The sequence below is a fragment of the Grammomys surdaster genome, unplaced genomic scaffold, assembly GCF_004785775.1.
Source record: "Grammomys surdaster isolate TR1022 unplaced genomic scaffold, NIH_TR_1.0 581, whole genome shotgun sequence".
NCBI classification, from domain to species: domain Eukaryota; kingdom Metazoa; phylum Chordata; class Mammalia; order Rodentia; family Muridae; genus Grammomys; species Grammomys surdaster.
In genome coordinates this window covers 1,431,967-1,455,168 of record NW_021605000.1, presented here as the reverse complement: position 1 = coordinate 1,455,168, position 23,202 = coordinate 1,431,967, and positions in this window count along the sequence as shown.

Below are 23,202 nucleotides of genomic sequence, written 5' to 3'. Positions count from 1 at the left end.
CTCCATAGGGTGGATATGCTCTGTCCTACAACAGGAGCTCCATAGGGCGGATATGCTCTGTCCTATATCATTTGCAGATCCTCGAGGATTGTGTTATGATGAATAAATCCCAGTGGTCACCAAAACAGAGTGGGAAAGGCAAGGAAGAGCTAGGAGAGAGGAAGCCTGACAAGGTGAAAGTTGCAGACAAAGGAGCAGTAACGGATGAGGGGAGCCCAGACACAAACAGGCAGTTCACAAAATACAGAACCGAAACATCAAAACATACTGACTTCTGCACACAAAAACATACACCATCTCATAGCTATTAAAGAAGCCCTAGCTAAAACAATTAGTGCTAAAATTGACACCGTTTAAATACAGACTTTCAAAGCTGAGAATGGGTGCTATTTCTCAAACTCAGCACTATTTTCTGGAGGGTGGGGGTTGATGGGGGAGTCTGCTTCCAATCCTGGGTAATCGATCACTTAACCCAGCAATTCCTCACTTAGAATTTATCTTAGCAAATAATTAGGCGAAGTCGCGCCTCAGGAGCATGGGCCTCAGGACTGTTTATAAAAGTGAAAAATTGAAAACTGCATAAACGTGTCACGATGGGCAATTAGTTTAATGGATTATGGTGTGTTCACGCAATCGGTTGGTATGCATCCATTAAATAGGTTGTTTTAGGCATGAAAGATGTTCATGATGCATTACTCAGAGGGGGAAAAATCATTTAAAGAACAGTGGATGGAGTAAGAATCCATTTTCATCAAAACAAAACAACAAAAATCAAATGTATCCTCTGGGAGTAAGTTAGACTTCTGGGACCCAGCTGGTCAAAAGAGAAGCACCTGCTGTATCCATCCGCTCAGGTGAAGTTTCTGAGTTTCCATCTAAACTGTGGAGCCAGATTAGTGGTACACTTAAAGAAACTAAGGAACGACTCTGAGAGATTATTAACGCTAGCAAGAACAGGAATCAATAGCAAAGGATCAAAAGCTTCACTCCATAGAGACTGAAGTGAGGGCAGTGTTTGTGTGCCCTTAAACTGCAAGCACTGGACTTGGATATCAACAGAGAACCTTAGAACTACCCTTGGAGAAAAGCATGCATTTCAGTGAAGTTCAAGACAGCTGAGTCTTCTCCTCCTGAAGAAAAAACAAAACCAAAAGATAATGAGTAATGGAAAAGCCAATAAAAACAGCAATTTTTATCATAGGCACATTATAGAGCAATTGGTATGCATATATACCCACCCATCCTGATTTGATGAAAATGAAAACTGAAAGAAAAGTTGGAAATTTTTGCAGAAATTATTTTGATTTTCTGCTTAATTTGGACTCAGTTATATACCAACTACTATTTTATGCAATTTAGAAAAAAATTAGATTAATAACAAACAGTGGAGTGAAGACTGGATCAGCCTTTCTTTGTTGTATTTATTTCTAGGACAATGTTTACAAAGATAAAATGACTCAAGAAGCCAAGTGCTTCCCCTCTCAAGGATGCAGAAAGCCCCAATGTATCAGACCAAATTAACAAGGCTTGCCCCTTGCAGCAAAGTGAAGGGTCTAGCTGTCTCTACTGGCTACAGTTCCTGATTGAGGCATGATTCCACTTAGCCCCTCCCACAGTACAAGGAAGGAAAGGAATCAGGGCAGTGGCAGAGAAAAACTAGCAATGGAAATAATGCAGGGGCCTGGGGAGACAGCATGGGTGATACAGTGCATAAGCCTGAGGACCTCAATTCAATCTTTCAATCAAAAGTCAGGCACACATTTGTAATCCTAGCATTGAGGAAGAGGGAAAACAGACAGATTCCATAGAGTTTGCTGGCCAGCTAGTCTCTCCTAATCAGTGAGCCCCAGGTCCTAGGGAGAAACCCTGTCTCAAAAAAGAAGGTGGGGGCCTCCTGAGGAAGAACACATAGCTTGCTTTCTGGCCTTCACATGCATGTGAACACACACATGAGCACGTTCACGCACATATGCACACGGACGCACAGAAAGAAATGCTACCTCTGTTCAAGCCGCTCTCCTGCACACCAGGCGTGGTGTTGGGCTCTGGCGTTACTAACCTCCCGTTTGGGAACAGTGAAAGCATCCTGAGCACATGTGGCAAATGCTAACTAAGATAAAGATGTTCACAGGGAATGGAGAAACACATCCTCCAGGACTAGAGACTTCTAGTTCAAAGGCAAGATGAAGGGCTAAGAAACAACGAATATGATTAAGTGATTAAGACAGATTTAAAACGTGGGGGTCCTAGCGAGAGACAGACCTTGGCTGTAATCCCAGCTCCATCACTTATGGAACCAGTAGCAACTTAATTTCTCCAAGCTTTATTTTCCTACTTGTCCTGTGGGGAGGGTAGCTGTCATTCTGAAGACTGAGAGAAATCGAGTGCTTAGTGAACAGCTTGCATGAAAAAGATGATTCTCTTATTATGTTCAAATCTTACAATTGACATCATCAGTAAGGGATGAAGACTTCTATCTATAACTCATCATTTGTGTATGCGTCCTGTGCATGATTGGTGGTGATCACATGCTCAGCAGGTTACATGTAAAGGTCAGAGCACAAGTGTGGAGTCAGTTCTTTCTTTCTAACCTTGTGTGAGTTCTGGGAATTGGACTCAGGTTACCAGACTGCACAGCAAGTTCCTTTATCTTCTTCCTATCTCACTGGTCCTGAGGGGGGGATTCTCAATGTTTCAGAGGACCAGGCAGGGAAAAGGGCTCTGTCACTGTTGGTGAACATACTATTGATCATTCTCTAAAGGAAAAGAACACACAGAGAGAGAGAGAGACAGAGACAGAGACAGAGACAGAGAGACAGAGAATAATTGAATAATTCAGGGTAGGCTGTGCTCTACAGTGTACTCAGTTCAGAAGGTAGCAGGTAGCCATGAGCAGAGAGGCACAAAGGTAGGTAGGTACGTGACGGGTGCTCAGTCTCCGGGAGAGTTACCAAGCCAGATTACTTGGGAATTCGCCCCAACTTCTCTCAGTGTTGTTTGTTAAGAGAGAGAAAATTGAGACTAGAAATCTGCCCACTGCTCCAGACAGACAGTAAGGAAATTGTTTCAGCCATGACACTAGTTAGAAAAATAAACTTCAATAAATAACTCTCCCACCAGAATGCAGCCTCCCCGCCCCAAATGTTTGGAGTTTATTTTACACAGCATTTGTGGCATGAGGAATCCGTAAGGTGAGGGGTGATGTGAAAATAGTTTTGGGCTGATGATGGGTCTGGGTTGTTCAAAGTAAACAAAACACCCCAAAGAGAATCTGTAATGACTCAGGCTGCCCAGATTCTCAAAATGAAAGAAAGTCCCCTTATATTACAAAGTCATAAACAGTACAAGGAAAATATTCATTGTGCACACAAGTCAATAGGAAACACAAGCATGAAAAGTGGAGTTTTTATGAAAATCCCCACTGATGAAGATTAACAGATTCACCAATCTTTGGTTACAACAATAAATCACGGGCCCTCAGGAAAACAGCTGTTGTATTTTGGTTTTATAGTAAATTAATAGAGTGACCTACAACTGGTCAAGGTGCAGAGAATAAGACACTTCAGAATGCTCGGCCATAACAGGACATCTACATTACCCTCCCTCCTCCCAAGGATCAGGGATCATTTACGAAAAGGGAAACAAAGAATTGTGAGAGCCAGAAGTGATGAAGGAAGGCAAGGAACCAGTGTCTTCCCTCACAGCAGGGCGGATGCGCATGTGAACATTTGTGCACATGTGAGCATTTGTGGCAACACGCACAAGTTCAAAGTCAGTCTGGGCTGCACAGTGAGACACTCCCTCAAAACACTAGTGGCAGAATGCTTGTTTATAGCAGGCCTCAGCCTTGGGTTCAGTTCCCTGTGCCCTGTGCAAGATGGAAACTCTTACACAAGGAAGAAAAGATAGATGGCCCTCAGTAGTAACTTGCCTAAAACTTCATAGAAAAAATGAGAAAAAATAAATTATAAACCAAGCAAATATTGACTAGGGTCCACACAGTGTCCTGAAAAAGAATATAATTAAGGCAAAAGACACTACTAAAATAAAGAGGATGTTACTAATAATCAAAGAAAAACTTAGAAAGATCTTTCAGTCATACCTATACCTAACAGTCTGGCCACAGAACATATAAACCAAAACTTGTTATACACAAAAAGAATTTATAAATTAACATAACAGAGATTTTAGTATTACTTTCTCAGGATAAGTAGACCAATAATGACTGATGGAAAAGACGAGAGAGAGAGAGAGAGAGAGAGAGAGAGAGAGAGAGAGAGAGAGAGCGCAGTGGTGACAGAGGCCATTTAAATGACACAAGGTTTAGCCAAGGGGATATGTAAAGGATGCCAGGAATGAAGGGATGCATATGTTTCCATGCATACATGAAACCTACAGAAACCATTTACTATACCACTAACCAACCCCAACAAATGCCAAAGAATTGGAATCACTTGGCCAACTCAATAATATGAAAAATAGCTAGGAGTAAAGTCTTGCCTAGCATGTATCAAACATTCTTTAAAAGGGTTAAAATACACAATGAGAATTTTTAATGTATCCAGAAATTAAAAATAATCATAATTTTAAGCAACCAAGAAGAGGAAGCACTGAGGTTTGGGAACCTAATCATTAGACAAACACTAAATGGCAGATCTAGGAAAGAAAGAGCGATACGTGAGCGATACTTCCGGACAGGTACCCAGGATGGTAGGACCGCTCAGAGTATGTCTGTTGTGAGGAGCAACCCCTGACCATGGAGCTGGCAAAACATAGACTGTGAGCACCAGGGGATTTCAAGCTATCCCAAGCTTGGAATTGGAAGAAATATCCAGAAGCAACCTGTGTAAGCCACTGTGATGCGCAGGTACATCAGTGTGAGCTGCTGAGGTAAAACTTTAAACAATGTATTAAACCGGAAAGAAAGACTAAGGCTGACTATACAGAGTACACAAGTCACAGGACAAACTTGGAGAAATCACAGGAAGATGAGAAAGAGGATTAGTAACGTAAAAACCAGAAGACAGGAAGATGAGTTATAAAAGAAAAAATATCCTAGAAGGCAAAGCAAGCATCACACTAACTAGATCGAGAGAGAGAGAGAGCAAAAGAGAGAGAGAGAGAGAGAGAGAGAGAGAGAGAGAGCAAGAGAGAGAAATAATAATACCCCTCCCCAATATTCTGGATAGAAGAATGCAATAAAAATGTAGGTGAAATAAAAGCTGGATATGATAAACAGTTTCGAGGCAACAAATGTGAAGACTTAGATTAAAAAGGCAATTTTCCAGAAAAATATAGAAAAACAGATTCAAAAAGAAATATAAAGCACGTCTGTACAAATTGCTCTCAAGGATAGTAGATTAATCTCCACACCCTGCCGTTACTCTCCCTGGATAAAGGTTCCAAGCCTGGCTGGTTTTACAGGTATATTCTGCCTTCAAGAAATGTATAACAACATAATAAAATCTCTTCAGAAGAATAGAAAAAGGAAAGATGGTATTCAGCTCACTCTATGATGTTGCTAAATCTCAAAATTTAAAAAAAAAGTGAAGAACTGTAGTCCGATGTCATGCAAACACACTAAACACCACATTTTAGTCATAATTTCTTAAATCATCCCTAATTAAGTTTTTTAAACGTGTAAAAGTAGGATCTATTAATATAAATCATTGTTCTACCAGATTAAAGAACTTAATGCAATTCAATAACTACAGTTGATTGAGCAAACAGATCTCCAAATAAATTATCTTAACAGACTAAGACTATATGGAATTTCCTTAATATAACAAATTATATCATTAAAAAATGTGTTGTCGGTATCAAAATTGTGTCAAAAATATAATCAGAACAGCCTGATTTCAGTGCTATGGGAGGGTGAGTTCCATATTTTAAAGATGACAATTTCCCCAAAGTCCTATTCAACATAATAGAGAAAAAAAAAGGAAAAAAGAAAAGAAAAAAGAAAAGAGAAACATTGCCATGTTGCACTGTTTATTCGCAGAACTGACAATCTTTGAGCAATCCAAATGGCCATCAGCAGGAGGTGGACAGCAGACTTGTATACCATGGAACAGTGTTTGTCCATAGCAGAAAGCAGGGACTGCCACTACAGATGAGAACATGGGAGAACCTTCACACGACATCATGCCACATGCAGCCATCTGTATTTCATATGCAGTTAGCACGGGGTTCAAGGATAGGGACGCTAACAGATTATACCACAGAGAAGACCGCGGTCGCCTAGGGCAGGGAGAGTGAGTCGGGGGAGGACAGGTGACTGAGGCACTCTGGGTCTCAACTGGGGCTGTTAATTATGTGAGTGTATATAATTACCAAAGCCAACAGACCCGAATAATTAAGATCCGTGCATTTTGTCTTGTGGTAATTATATCTCAAATTTTTAAAGCAGAATAGTCATTTTTTTAAAAAAAACTAAAAGTTGAGGAAAGAGGATAGTAAATGGAACCTACAAGGGAATCTACAAATAAATATTAGTCCTAATAAGAAAGTTCAGCAAGGGCGCCAGGGATCAATACCTGAAAATCGATAGTGATTTTTTAAATGTACTTTTTAATGGACATTATTAACTACGGCAGTGAAAACTTTTAGGATGCACATAATAAATCTAACAAATGATGTGTGTGATGTTTATGGGGAAACAGCAAAGCTTTATTGAAGGGGATGAAGAAAGAGTCTCTTACCACATTTATGGGAGGCCGGGTTCCATATTTTAAAGATGACAATTTCCCCAAACTCACCCTTAAATTCAATGCAGTTTCAATAAAGAGCCCAGTGGGGTTTTCATAGAACGTACAAGATGATTCTAAAATGCATATAAAAACAAAAAGCCAAGACTAAGCTAGGGAATTGCAGAGAAGAGGAAGGGGGTGTGTGTGGAGGGAGGAAGAGCTCTGCTTTGGAATATTAACAGCATGTCATCATGCAAACCCACACTAATGTAAACAGTGTGATATCGCCACAGGGGAGAGTTTAGAAATAAGCCACCCAGCTACGGAAGTCTGAAAGACAACGGAGGCGGAAGCACACGGCAGTAGGCTGAGAAAGCATGCAATAATGGTATGGCAACAAATGAAAGCAACGTAGAAAAAGATTGGTCCAGCGTTCATACGGAAGAACCCAGAACCAGGTACCTGATTCACAGCTCTCACAGACCCCTCTCCTCCCTCCACCCCCAACGTGAAAAGCAAAGTCGTAAAGAAAAATACAGACCAGGGTAATAGCATCCGGTACTGCCAAGTTCTTATGAGATCATGAACCACTTGAGGTGTTCCCAAGCTTGGTGTGCAAAACCTGACGATTAGCACTCTGGCTTCTGGGTACTTGTCAGAAGCACTCTGGCTTCTGGGAAGAGGTGCCCTGGTGATGCGTGCAAGGCAGCTCACCAACACATTGTTTGCAATCGCCAAAAACTAGAGAGTAGCCATGTGATAAAATCATGATTTTTTTTTTAAAAATCTACAAATAAATCCCATGCACTTATTATGGATGTGTTCATTTTTAAAGAATGCATATCTGGATACACAGTCACATGTGAATAGTAGTGGAACATAAGAGAACACTCTCAGGCCAGATTGCCTGGGTTATAATCCTCACATGCCTGGTTATCAATTATATGGCTATTGAGAAATTACTTCATTTTTCCTTCTAACCATTTATCTTCAAAAGTAAGGGGCAATAGTAATATATGATATATATGTACTTTGGGCATTAAAGGGGTTGATGTATGTAAGTGACAGACATTGTTGCTGTCATCATCGCTGTCACCAGGTAAAGGGAATGAGGAGATAAAGCCACAGTCTCATTTATAATACAGCTGTTCATTATCATTCATTAAACCTCGGTTTAAGCACAAGCTGAGTTCCCAAGAGCATGGCTGTTGTCATAGAACTCTCTGAGCTTTGTTATGTGTTTCAAATATTTCCAAGAAGGAAAGGATTTTCATCAAAAAAAAAAGTGTGTGTGTGTGTGTGTGTGTGTGTGTGTGTGTGTGTGTGTGTGTGTGTTGGGGGGGTGGGCTGTGTAGTACAATGGGAAACTGTATTGGGTCTTGAATGACTGAGCAGAAGGAATTGTGGGAACACACTTTTATGCAAATATCCATAGCTAGCTAGTTACATACCCAGGAAAGTTGAAAACCAAAAAACAGAAACCTCTCAGGCTGGACGGATGGCTCAGTGGGGGCATGTATTGCTCTTGGAGAGGACCCAAGTTGAGAACCCAGCACCTACACGCTGTTCACAACCTTCTGCAATTCCAGTTCCAAGGGATCCAACTCTTCTGGCCTCCAAAGGCACATGCGCTCACATGCACATACCCAAGCACAAACATATACACACATATAATTAAAAATAAAATACATCATTAAGGGTTTGGGGGTGTTTTTTAGACTTTTGTTTTTATTTTAGTGTATGTGTGGTTTACCTGTTTTATGTGCATATAAAGCCTTCAGAATCAAAAGAGGGTGTTGGGTCTCCCAGGACTAGAGTTACAGACAGGTTTGAACCATCATGTGGGTGATGGGAATTGAACCCAGATCCTCTGGAAGAGCAGTCAGTGCTCTTAACCACTGAGTCATCTCTCCAGCTCCCAAAATAAAATAAATCTAAAAACAAAACAGAAAGTGCTATCTAGGAAAATCTGATCCCTAAGCAATATAACAGTACACAGAAATGGTTTCCAGGAAGGATTGTACACAAAAGTGTAACAGAGGAATAAATACTTGGTTAGTACAAGTAGCTAAAGAGACAAGTATTCCCTAAGGAAACTGTCTAGTAACCTATAAACTTATTTTTTAATGGATATTTATTGAGCCTGAATTCTTTTTTTAAAAATTGGATATTTTATTTATTTATATTTCAAATATTATTCCTTCCCCATTTCCCCTCTGCAAACTCCCATCCCATTCCCCCTTTCCCTGCTTCTATGAAGGTGCTCCCCCTCCCACTCACCCACTCTGCCTCACCACCTAGCATTCCCCTACACTGGGGCATCAAGCTTTCACAGGACCAAGGGCCTCCCCTCCCATTGATGCCAGATAAGGCTCCGTCAGCTCCTTCAGTCCTTTCCCTAACTCCTCCATTGGGGTCCCTGTGCTCAACCCGATTGGTTGGCTGTGAGCATCTGCATCTGTATTGGTCAGGATCTGGCAGAGCCTCTCAGGAGACAGCTGTATCATGAGCCTGAATTCTTTATACATGAGTTTTCTATTTGGTTTTCCTTTTGTTGTCTGTTTGTTTTTTGATGGGTAGAGAGATGGCTCAGTGGTTAACAGCACTGGCTGCTCTTCCAGAGAACCTGAATTCAATTCCCAGCATGGACATGGCATCTCACTACCATCTGTAGCTCTGGTTCCAGGGGATCTAACATCCTTTTCTGAACTCCAAGATACTAGGCACACTCATAGTATACAGGCATGGATATAGGGAACACACATATGCATACAAATAATAAAATCATTTGAACAAAAATGTTGAAAGATATTGCTTGAAGCAGACCCTGGCGGCTATACCTAAGTCTTTTCTCAACTGTTACCGTCTGAATATCTTCTCTGAAATTGACGTGCTATGGAATGAAGCCCCAGTATTACACTTTGCATGAGTAAGAAACTTTCCTGACCCCCAGAGAAGGGAGATTGGCAGGGCACTGGGACACAAGAGGTGTGAAAAGGATGATTCCTGAAGTCACGGAGTTTAAAAGCCAGTTGACAGTGAAATCTAAATGTTTCCCTCAGTTCTACAGAAGTGGCCCCCCTACTCTCTGAGATGGTACATACTATCACCTACCATCAGCCAAGTAGCAAATTATGCTGTGGCGCCTGTAATGCAGCAAATAAAAGAATCCCTCACTACACAGCTCACCGGATCCTAAGGTGTATTGAGCAAATCTTCAATTTCATAAGCTCAATCTTTCTTTTGAAATTGCTACTGACATCTGAAGAGATTTATTCTCCCCTGAGCAGACCGAAAATTCAAAGCAAAAGTTATCATGTCCGTTTCTTTCCTTAAATCATTTTACCACGTATGAATAATCACTGTGGACTCATAATTAGTGAGGCTAAATTAATGAGTCCTTGCTGTAATTTCGTTTGAGTGGTGCTGTTTCTGATAGGAGGATTTATCTTTACATTTGTTGCTCAAAGCAAATGGGGAGACAGCCTACTCACTTCTGGTGTGAGTAAGCATCTCGTTTGCAGGTGCCCAGGGCTAGGGAGAACCTTGGTTAGCAGGCACTCTGCCTGCATGATAACCCCAAGGGAAGTGAAGAACTCTGAGCCACGTGGAAGACAGCAGCCCAGAAAGGAATGGTTTCAGTTCTTTAGGTGTCTATTCAAATGTAAATTTATTAAAGCTTTGTGTCAGGTCTCAAAGAAATGCACCAGTATGCCTCTGCCACTCCCTGCTGGACCAGGTGTGTGCTGTCTTTTGTTGGAGGGCTCTTTAAAGAACAGAAAAGTGGGAACTGTTTAGCAAAGCTGCCCTTCCTTTTCTTTTGAAAACACTTAATTGACCAAATAAAGTCACGCACCATTTGTATGTGTTTGCACATGTGAGAGTGCTTAAAATCCAGTATCTTCTCAGAGTTCAAGTAAATAACAACTGTGTTGTCAGCTAAAAAGGCCATGTCTGCAGTGGAGTGTCCAAGCCCACTCATCTTAAGGTTGAAAACCTGCCCCGTAGGGGGTAACGTCTCACTCCTCCCCACCGCCTGGTAGTTGCTACGTGCTTCTTGCTTCTAGGGCTTTAACATTTTAGAGCATACACAGCAGAGAGCTCGTCTGACATTTACCACCCTGGGCCTCTCTTACTTCACACAGTATAACACCTTCCATGTTGACTAGCATTTTTTGCAAATGGTAGTTTTCTTCTTTTTGTGACTCAAATAATAGTTTGCTCCGGGTACAGAATTTTCTTTATTCACGTGCTGGTAGATACTACGGTTGTTTCATTACCTTGGCTATTGTACAGTAAACATGAGAGCACAGACAACTCTAAGATACTTGCTTCACTTCCCTTCAGCTGTGGATCTCTAAGAGTTGGCTGGCTCCCATGACAATTCTATATTTAATTATTTTAAGGACCCTTCATGCTGTTTTCCATGATGCCAGTCTCCTTCCCTTTTCTCTATGCCTTTCCCTACACTTCCTAGTTCTTGTCTTTTCTATGATAGCTCAGTTTTCCCACCGTTGACTAGACTGCAATGAGTGTAATGGTGGATGCAGAATAGCCCTGTTGCAGCCTTCCCCACAAGAACATTAAAACGTCTTAGATCCTGCCTTGGTATTTTCCTATCCAAGAAGCGTGAATTGGGCCTGCCAGAAGAAGCTACACTAACAGAGGACAATCATTTCAGCTGAAATCCAACTAGAAATCGTCAGTGGTATTGAAGACCTCCGCAGAGGGGAGACCCTCTCTCAAGTCTCAGAAAGTCGCGACCACCCAGTAATCTACTCGAGACACCATATACCGGAGCAATTGCGAGGTTATTTATTAGGGCGTGACAACTAGCTGCCGGTCAATTCGCATGCCCACGCAGGAGCTGAATTGACCCCGACTGCCAGTTTGAGGGGTGTTTTTAAAGGGAAAAACCACAAACCAAGGAAATGAGGAGGGGGTGAGGGGGTTGCTAGGGTGGTATAACATAAAAATAGTGGAACATTCCAAAGGAACCCAACCTACATGAGTCAGGATCAGATGAAAACTCTGTACGCTTATCTTTCTCAAGAATGTAGTCCTGTCCTGTCACTTCGGCCTTGCCCTGTCACTATGGTTCTCAGCTTGGTTCCACCTGACTAAATTGCATTCTTTCCTTTCTCTTTGCAGGTCGGCCAGTTCCAGTAATGGTGACTGGTCTTTCCACATTCCTAAAGAAAGCCTAAAGAATATTTTATATCTAAAAAGGATTCTATATACCCAGTATCCATAACTTTTCCCTCTACAGTATTGGCAAGAAGATGGCGTGAGATAACTAATCTTGATTGTTAACATGATCATATCTGAATTCAAGTAAACCTCAAGCTGCTGCACAAGTTTGTCAGGAATTTTCTTGATTGGATCATTTAAGGTGGGAAATTCCACCCTGAATCTGGATCTTGAAGTCTAGTGGCAGTCTACAAAGAAGGGTATGGAAGAAGAAAGCCTTACTTTTTGTCTGCTTTGTCACTCTCATTGGTAAGTCTATCCTGTTGCTATGGCTGGTCCTAAACATAGACTGATAACCAGCATCCACCCAGGATAGTCCAAGAGACTGGTAACCAGCCCTTAGCTAGGGATCCTCTTAGACTTCACCATCACGTTGTGATTGTTGAGAGATCCAACTGAGAAATCATGGACTGAGCTCCTACCAGTTTCTCTGCCTCTCCATTGTGAAACAGACATGGGGGGGGGGGTACCCAGACTATATCCTGTAGGTCAGTCCCCTCTAATGTCAATTCTATCCATTTGATCCCTTAGAGGATCTTAACTAATACAGGTAGAAGTCAGGTAGAAGATGGAATGAGTTTCAAAGGATCAAGTGAATATTTCAGCTTTGAAATCTTTCTCTTCACCAGGCCATTTGCTCCTACTACAGAATCTCTTTCCCACCCCACTTTTGGCAAAGTCCTGAGATCCTGAAGAATAGTAACATAACACTGATACTTAGATGAGCACAAATTCATGTCACAGTCAGGAGAAACAGGGGCAGAAGGAAAAACTGCCACACAGTGGAGTAGATGGAGGACCAGTCAACACATGTAGTATCCTGGTTGAGTCTCAGAGTAGAAAACCTGAATAGGAAGGGCTTTAGAAATCCAAATTCAATTTGATGTGTAGCTAACACTATATACCTGTTAATTTCTGTTTTCACTAATATACCACGGTTATAGGAGATCTGGCCAGGAAGGTTATAGAACACATCAAATATTTAGTCTATATTTTCCTGAGCCATAAAACCTTACTGCATAAGACCAAATTTAAAAGTAAAAACTTTCAAGACATTATTTTCTGTGTGACAAAAATCTTCAGCATGATTTTCTCCAGAGAGAAACTAATGATGACTACAGAATGATACCTGGCTGTAGAACAGACTGAAGAAACTGACTGCATTTCAAGGTCATTGTAATATCTACTATTGAGCTACTCGACACAGCTCAATGTCTCTGAATTGGGGTCTACGGAAGCAAGAAAAGCTTGCAGTGTACTTCGAGAACACTGTTCCCCATTATATACTTTCTATCGGTTAATTTATTTAACATCTACCTTCTGGGAAAGAACTAGAGTTTAAGGAATCCTTATGGCAGGCAGGGAATTCACTCAACAGAGAGAGCTGAGGGCCTTGGCTTCTTAGCCTTGTACAGAGCATCTGGTATTCAACCTGTTCTTCATAGACTAAATTCTTGCATAAGACCTTATTTGGTAGAAAGTGTCTTTTTGCCTGAGTCTGTGGAGTGCAAGGGGGGGCTTTGTTGTTTGCTCTTTAATTTTCCCTTCTAGGAAACTTGAAATAGCTGCAGAATAGTGGCTCCATGGATCCTAGTTCATTCATCATCACACTTCAGTAATTACCATCTCGTGGTCACTCCTGTTCAGTCCACACTGTAATTGCTCCCAGGAGACTGTCTTGCAGTTACTCCCAGATGTTGCATCATCTGCTTGTAAATATTTCTTTATGTATCTCTAAAAAGAGATTGCAGTTGTTTAACACTCAACTAAGACAGCTGTCTCTGACCTGGGAAATTAACACTTATGTTTCCACATCAAATCCCCAGGCCAGGTTGAAACTGTCACAGTTGTGCATACTTTATTTTTTACAGTTTGTTGAATAAGGGCCATGCCTTCCAGGTATCTCTTGATCACTGCATGATCCAACTGTGATGATTTGTCCCTTTGTGATGGGGAGTCCACTGTCCAGAGATTCCCCTGTCTGTGTTTGGATTTAGCTCACTCTTCTTTCTGTTGAGATTTCATGAAATACAACATGGAGATTTTGCTCAGGCACGACAGTGGTCTTTCTCCTCTCAAGGGCTTTATTGCAATCACATGACAGCCAAACAGCCAGCTGTTCAGAAGAGACTGCCATTAGACAGTGAAGTTACCTTCTGCCTTCCTCCATTTTGTGACCAAGAGGGCGTCTGCCAGATGTTGGCATCATGACTTTGTGACTTCTCCTTCGAGAGCAGTGGGTCTCAACCTTTCTAATGCTGAGACCCTTTAATACAGTTCATGTTGGGGTGACACACAACAATACAATTATTTTGTTGCTACTTCATAACTGTACTTCAGCTACTGTTGTGAATCATAATGTAAATGTCTCATATACAGGATATCTAGTATACAACCACCAAAGGGGTTGCAACCTACAGGCTGAGAATGCCGTTTTAGAAACTCTTCATCTCTCTGTGTGTTCCCTTCTCTTCACTGGATGAAGAACACTCTGTACTAGAGATCCCAGGTGGAAATGCGGCAAGGTGTTTGATTCCTCATCCTTCATCCTCTACATCCCATCAGTCCAGCTGCCATCAATCCTACGAGAGCCACTTCATGTATGTGTGTTTGCCTGTGAGAGTATGCCCACTGACGTTCCTAGTGTCTCATGGCTGGATGGCTTTCACAGACTCTTGTTTCCCTGCAACCATTATGCTACTTAATTGGTTTTCAGTTTTGCATTTCAAATGTTTCTTTAGAACAAACTGATCACGTTTCTCTTTTTAGAAGCTTTCTATGACTCCCCATTGCTCCTGCAGAACTTGATACAGTAAGCTCTTCCGAGTCTGGCCCTTTACTGCCCACTCTCACTTCTCCCACTTCACACTCCCAGAAGCTCCCTCTTGACAACTACAGATGCCTCAGACTCCTGTGTCCTCTATGTACACAAACAATGTTCCCTTTGCCAGCTTAATCCTAAGTGTGAACTTCTCCATCCGTTTACTCCTCTCGACTGGAACTTCTCTGCAAGAGCATTGCCCTGCCCTGGTACCTATAGGAACTGGTTGCTATAACAACGCCTCCCACTGTCCCAACTACCTCTTCTTCACACATCTGCTCATCCTTCTCTCACATTCTGTCATCATTCAAGGCCATCCTCTATGTCATGACACAGAAGGCCTTTGCCAGATCTTGATGTCATGGTTTGAAACTTTCCACCTCCCAAAATCTTTAGGCACACACACCTCTTCTTTTAGATACTACCTTGTATCAGACTTCTTAAGGTAACACAGAGCAGACTTTAGCAGCCACAGTCTAGGCCACTAGTGGTTCTCAATCTGTGGGTCAAGACCCCACTTGAGTCACCTAAGATCACCGGAAAATAGATATTTACATTACGATTCATGACAGCAGCAAAATTATAGTTATGAAATAGTAATAAAAAGAATTTTATGGTGTGTGTGGGGGGGGTCTCCACAACACGAAGAACTGTATTAAAGGATCACAGCATTACAGAGAGGTTGAGAGCCACTGGTCTAGGTGATGTTATTCTAGAATAGCTGTAAAGTTCTTAGCAGAGTTGAGTATCAGTAGAAAACCAACAGAGCACACTGGGAAGGTAAACAGGTCGTTCTCATTAGTCACAGCCTAATAAATAACAAAGCCCTCTACAACATGAGGCGAGTGGGAATTTCGGTTCCATTTTTTCCACTGTGCTTGACGTAATAAACTGGAGTAAGTTTAATCTATGATCTGTGACATATAATTCCAAAAGGGTCATTATTTCCGGATACTCAACATAAGTTATTTGGGAACACTTTAAATGGCTGAGAAGCCGTAATTTTTGTGTTCTCCTGATTCTGTTGTCCGTTTGACATTTTGTTGCATTTCCTGTCTGTATAATTGCCGAGTCTGGGGATTTAAGGCAATGTTTGGAGAATGTAAGATGATGGGAGTTCAACTTCGATGTGGCATGCTGTTTCTTTTCATCAGTTTTCCTGTTTACATTGATCCTTGGACATAGCAACGATGATTGCTTATATTGGAACTTCTTTTCTGCCCTCGTCATATATTTGATCAGATGTCCCCGTCTGTTCTGTACCATGTTTTCTCTTCGTGAATTCTTTGTTACTCTTCATTTTTCTGAGCATAGCATCTTCAGGGGATTCCTTTTTCTTTTTTATAATAATTTATTTTTTTCTCAAATCGTAATTCATTCACACAGGTGTTATAAACACAGGAAGGCAGGATGTGGGGAAGGGAGTGACACTGGAGTGTGGGTGTTCAGGAGGAATACAGATATCTTCAGAACTGGGTATCGGCTGGGTGAAGGTTCAGGAAACAAGTCACTATGACTCTGCCTATGACTCGCTTGTCCTTATCTAAGTTGGTATTATCTGCCAAGGCTACCTATTTACAAGGTCTATGACTATTCAGGCTTGTAAATTTCCACAAAAGCTCCCTGTTTACATTAGCTTATAGCCATCTGTTTCAATGTTTTTCCACAGAGACTCAACTTTGAGTAAGTATACATGTATGACACGCCTATTGCTGATTTTAGGCCTATGGCTGATTTTAGGCCTTCAGTCTGTAAGCAGGGCTGCCCCTGACATCTCCTCCCTTCTCTAAGTATAGAAGGGCTGTGGCAATTCTAATCTTGCGAAGGTGGGGATAGAGGCCTGACCTCCAGTAATTGAAGGGGACCTTGTAATGGCTCCAGTCCCCCGTCATTGTCCAGTGAGGCATGAGGGCCATACCCGTCCCGATGTCTTTTTCCTGGAGAGGGGATACTTTTGACATCAACCCCTATGCAGTCAGGCTTGTCCCTCAGGGGACCCAGAGAGATATTTTTAACTTTTATTTATATTCCCTTGCAGTGCTCTTCATTGACTCCCAGGATGGGTGGAGTTTTAAAAAGTCATCATCAAATTCAAGGTCACCTGTATTTCTTCCTGTATCAACTTTGAGTTAATTTTTATGAAAGGTATAAGGTCTGTGTTTAGAATCCCCCCCCCTTTTTATAGGTGACTATCCAGGCCACCATTTCTTCTTTTTCTCTCTCTAATAATTGATATCAGTTATTCTGTCTCTGAGAACTGAGAGAAACTATTGAACCTTTTCTGAAAATTGCTGTATTGTCTGTTCCCAGTCTTTTGTCCCTCATTCTACCTTTTGGTTGTCTCTTAACTCAGTGCTTGGATTTTATCTGATTCTACCTAGTTTTCCTTGTTCTGGCAGATAAATGCTGGCTGCTCTGATATTCTTTGGAAGCATGAAGCAAGTACTTAAAGAAATGTTTAAAAGAAAATTGCATAGGCCTATACTCTGTGGAGTCATGACTGTTATTCTCCATGGGGGATCAATAGCTAAATTAAATAGCTAAAGGATATCCAAAAGTGTCTCAATCTGGACAATGTGTTTAATGACCGCTCCATACAAAGCTTAGGTGTTTTCTTACAAGGTTCAATCTTGCTCATATGCTCCCTTCAGAGTTTTCGTAGCCAAAATAAATCAATAATTATTCTTCAGTTTTCTTCAGTATGCACCTCATCCCTACTCAGCTCATCTTCCTACACACATGATACCATTTAACACATAGCTCCATAAAACACCCCGAATCACCATTTTGCTAAATGGAAAACTGATGTCCAGACTGATGGGAACACCCAGTGCTTTCAGCCTTCAGTACCTGGAGACAGGAGAAGGAAGAGTTAAAGCAGCATGCCTCTGCCGAGGACCCTTAGCTTCCTGCACCTTCCTGGGCTTCAGCAGAGAACAAAAGCAGGCAAACAGCACCTACAGGGGCCTTAGAGAAGGACAGAAACTCAACGACTCAGCTGTCACAGTCAAGGTCTAGGTAACAGTGCAAAGAGGGGCAAAATTAGAGGATGATGGGAAAATGGCCCAAACCTGACCAAGTCAGCAAGGCATGTACTCTCTCACCTGTGCCCCAACCGGTTCCTCCTCCTCTGTAACAGAACACCTCATTATATGAGCAGTGGGGTAGGACTATACAAAGGGCAAGTTGACTGATTTAAGCTGAAATTTCCTCTAATACGGTAGAGGAGAAACCTGGAAGGGCCCAGAGACTCATTCTGGTATTTGCAGGTTGAGAATCATGCTTAGCAAAAGCATCTATGACTGTCCTACAGAGTGACACTTTTCATTTGTTTTGTTGTAGTTTGGTACTGGCGTCAAATCTGGGGCTGCATAGGTGTGAGGCAGGCACTCGACTATCTATACTTTCATTAATGGGGGACAGTGAGTACACACACCGACAGAAGAGGACAACTTTCGGTGTCACTTCTCCTTCCACCATGTGGGTCCTGGGGGTGAACTCAGGCCCTCAGGCTAAGTGGCAAGTGCCTTTACACACTAAGCCTTATCAGTGGCCTTTATACCATGCTTTCAAAATCACCATTAGCTCCTACTTCAGTTTTAACTTTGCAAATGACATAATTCATTAGAAAGGAGACTTTATTGATGTTGTTTCTTGTTTTATTTTACATGGCCTAGTTCTTAAAACCAACTAGTAAGGTGTTCATAAGAAAATTCAAGTGCTTGAACCAAAAGTAGGGAAATATTCTGGAATCCTGTGTACTGAAAAGACAAATCTTTCTAGCTGGACAAATATTTCATATTTCTTGGTAAAATAAACAATATGAAGTACTGCTTGTTCTGCCGATGTTTAAAACACATGAACTTGTTTATCTAAGCACCATGGCTCTGTTGTTCCATTTTTAAAGGACAAATTAGTTTTGAGCCCAAACTGAAATTTTTATGGAAAAAAATGCTTAATGCAAATAGGACATTTTGACCTAGTTTGAAGCAGCCACCTGGTAGGTCCACATGGGCTTGGTAAATACAGGTCTCTGGCTCTCTCTATGAGGCGATGGGGGGAGATGAAGAGAAATTGTTTTGGAAGCAGTAATTTTCCACTTGGCTCCTTCGCAGCCCTTCCAGCTCTCCTGTATTCATATCCGCTCACCCCAGTCATTATGTGAGGGGCATGGACTAAAGGTACGCAGTGACACTTGTCTCCTAACTAAGACATGCTTCTCTTTTTAAAGTGGACGACTGTGATGCTCTCTGTTCTTGGATGCCTGTGCCGAGCCTTATGCTGTTTATACACAAGAAGCATCTTTCTTGTTCACAAGTGAAAATGGAAGACACTGCATACTTCTTAACTTTCCCTCTCACAAGTATTTACATGTAGTGTCTAGTGTATACACAAACCCAGACATCTGACTCAACGTCCCAAGTCTGCAAGTCCTCCGCTAACCCACGTAGTTAGCTGTAGCTGATTAGCACCGATTCACATCTTCTTGTCAGACATTTTACCTTTCTTTTTCCTTCTCAGTCTCCCTGCCACCCACAGCTCCGTCATATTCTTACCAACCTCATAATTTTACCAACCCCTATGCCTTTTCTGTTGTGTTGTGCCCTTCACTTTGAATTCAGCCTGTAAAATGGTCTCTTCCAGACAACCACCCTAGGGTGTGCAGTACAGGAGTCCCCTTATCTGGGGTTTTGCTTTTGGCCATTTCAGTTACCTACAGTGAACAAGGATCTGAAAACATTCAGTGGAAAATTCCAGTTTTAAGTTGGAAGAAGCAGCATGGTGCAAACTCTGGAGTATGGTCGATATACCCAGTGTCATTCCATTGGAGAACACTGATTTTTTTTCCCTTACCCAGTCAGTGGGTATTAATTGCAAATGGCTTCTTAGTTAGGGTTGGGATCCCATGTCCACTCACCATTCTCAGGGCTGGGATTTTTGTCTGGCTCAAGCCTGTGCAGGTCTTATATGTGCTACCACAGTTGCTGGGTTCACATGTGTATCAGTCCTGTTGTGTCTTTAAGACACAGTGTTCTTGGAGTCTTCCACCACCGATGGCTCTACAATCTCTCTGTCTCTTCGTCCTCACAGCTCCCTGAGTCTCAGAAGGAAGGGATTGATAATGATATTCCATGTAGGGCTGAGTACTCTCAAGTACTCTCACTCTCTGCACACATTAGTTCCCTCTCTGGTCAGTGAGGCACTTATCTGTGGATACAGCATGTGGATACATGCCTTTAGGGATCATTTTATTGCTATGTTCCCTTAACAGAGTAATAGTAGAAGGTTTTTCCCCTTTATAGTCATATGTTAATTGTCAATAGCCAAGAAAATTACCCTTGCTCCTAAAAGGCATGGCCAAGGGAAATAGGCACTTGTAGATAAAATTCTTTCCAAGATAGAATAGTATTATGATGACATAACATTGAAGAATATGATTGCTTTTGTGCATGACATAACATATTGGTTAGTTCCTGTCAAGTTGACATAAACTATAGTCACCCTGGAAGAAGGAACCACTTAGTGAACTGTCCTGGCTGTTGGTGGGCATCAGGGGTTCTCTTGGAGGAACTGGGAGTCTATGACTGTTGCAAGCCCAGTTGATACAAGCTATGCTCTGACTGACCTGCTTTCCGAAGCCAAAATGGTAAGAAAAGCTGTTGAGACAGAATGACTAGCTCCAGGTTTTAGATTGTTTAGAAGGCATGACTTAAAAACTCAGTTGAGAGAGATGTTGACTAAATGACAGAAATTCAATTTAGACAGGAGGGATAATTTCAAGACACCCATTGTACAGCATTATAGTCAATATTAGTCAATAACAGCGTTGTGCACTTGAAAATGGCCAACATAGTAGATTGTAAGGGTTCAGACAACAGGTATGTGATGTAATATACACCTACCTTAATTTGTTTGATTTGGCCAGTTCATTATATAATCATAGTTCAAAACATTGTGTTGCATACTATAAATATATACATCTTTTACTTTCCAATTTAAAAATAAGAAAAGGGGATATTAATTAGTTGACTTTCAAAAACATTATATTTTTTGTTGCTGACATCAAAGATGATTCTGAGTACACACCAACCCCAAAGCAGATAAGAACATTTATTCACAGCCCATCACCCCAGGCTCAGTGCATACATGCCATCCAGGCAATCTTTCTTTCAGATTTTCCCAGGGCTGCACAGTACCTACCCTTCTGGCCTTCTCACCCCACCTCATTTCTATCTGTCCCGGAACCCCTGCCTTCCTGGATTCTCTAACTCCTTGATCTGTTTTCTAGTCCCTTAGCAAATAGATAACTCATGGTGAACAGGTAATCGGAAACAACTGATGAAAGCAAAATGCTTCCTTGATTTGCATGTTCATAAAGTAAAAGGTTTTAGTTATGTCATGTGACGCAGACTCACATGGTGTTCCACTGAGGCAAGACCCATGGGAGGACACGTGATGTTTGGAGAGAGTACAAATCGGACTCAGTGAACAGTGATGGGGTGCTTGCATAGCTAGCCTTGCATTGCTTCAATGTTGGTCTCTCATCTTTGCTACTTTTTACATCATTGACGGAGATACAATAGAGAACTTCTCCTGGCATCCCAGCTGGTTCTGGTTGCTCCTGTTGACTTTTGTGGATTCAGCAAAGGCTGACTGTTACTGCTGAATCGTGCCATCTCTGCTGACTCATGTTTGGTATCCTGACACTACTAAACTGGACTGCTGGTATCCTGTCAAACAAAAATTGAAATTGCTCCCCAAAACTACTTCTAAACAAGTCCGCACCCCTTTATCCTATTTACCATCTTTTCTCCTCTACCTTTGGACAGTAGGCTACAAAGGGGGCGTCAAAGAGTTTCGAAACCCCTATTAAAAATAGGTTTTTAAAAATCTAAGCCTACATGTTGAGAACTTAACCCAAATAAATGACTGATCATGGAGGGATTTTAATTCTCCACACAGGCAGCGTTGGTGAACTTTCAGTTGAAGAATGTTTGTTTGCCCCTGAGCTGGTCAGGCAACAGCCTCTAGTAAATAATAAATTCACAACTGAACATCTTACCCTTAATAGGTGCTTGCTCACAAACAAAGGCCTCCACACATGAGGAAATCACAGTTATCAACCTGTTTTGTACTTTTTTTTTTTGGTTTTCTAGACAGGGTTTCTCTGTGTAGCCCTGGCTGTCCTGGAACTCACTCTGTAGACCAGGCTGGCCTCGAACTCAGAAATCCGCCTGCCTCTGCCTCCCGAGTGCTGGGACTAAAGTCGTGTGCCACCACCGCCCGGCACCTGTTTTGTACTTCAACATTCTGGAAGACGTTGACTTTCTGGGCTCGGGTTTTCCATTTTGAGCAGAGAAGCTAAAATGGTAACCAAATGAGATAAAATGCCTTCTAGATACAAAGGATGGTACTTTGTGCTTTAGGAGAACCATGGGTTTAATTTATAATTATAAATTATAATTCTACAGTTTACATTCTACAAATTTTATTCTGTAGATGTCACTCAGAAAAGTTGCTTAGCTTAGCCTGATTATCTATTATCAATCAAATATGACAGTCGGGCTTGATTCAGGGCAGCTCTGCTTGACTTGATTTTTTCTTTCACCATTCACCATTGCACATGAAAATGCAAGGTTTTCTACTTGAGCTCCATAGTGTTTGGCATTAGGAGTGCCTAATAATTGGATCGAGAAAGTGGTTGACATTACAAAGAAAATAAGATTAGCCAGGAGTTATACTGACTCAGAAGGGAGGGAATCATATTCATCTCTGCTTTCTATAAATTTGAATTTTCTGTAACAAACAGAAGCTGGTAGGAATTTTCACATTCCATAAAAACACTGAATAGTTACAGACAGTTCAACATTGGCTTAAGGCACTGGATTCAATCCCCCAACATCACAAAAAGGAACAAGTCAAAATAGCAAAAACAAATGGCTTAGAATCGAACCAGGTCTTCAAAAGATTCTGCCTAATCTGGATCTGGCTACACACACACACACGCACACACGCACACACGCACACACGCACACACGCACACACGCACACACGCACACACGCACACACGCACACACGCACACACGCACACACGCACACACGCACACACGCACACACGCACACACGCACACATGCACACCGCACAGCGCACAGCGCACAGCGCACACGCGCATTCACACAGTCACACACACAGAGAGACAGACAGACAGAGACAAAGAGACAAAGAGAGAATGAGAGAGAGACTGACTGACTCACACAGACACACACAGTCACACAGACACACACAGTCATACGGTTTAAAGCATCTTCTTAGCATCAACAATGCAAACGTGGTATTAATCAGCCATGAAGGCACAAACCAGAAGCTTAGAAGTCTCGGTGTTTCTGACATTTCACATAAGCAAATGTTCCCGTTCCGTGTGTGAACCAAAGCACTCAGCA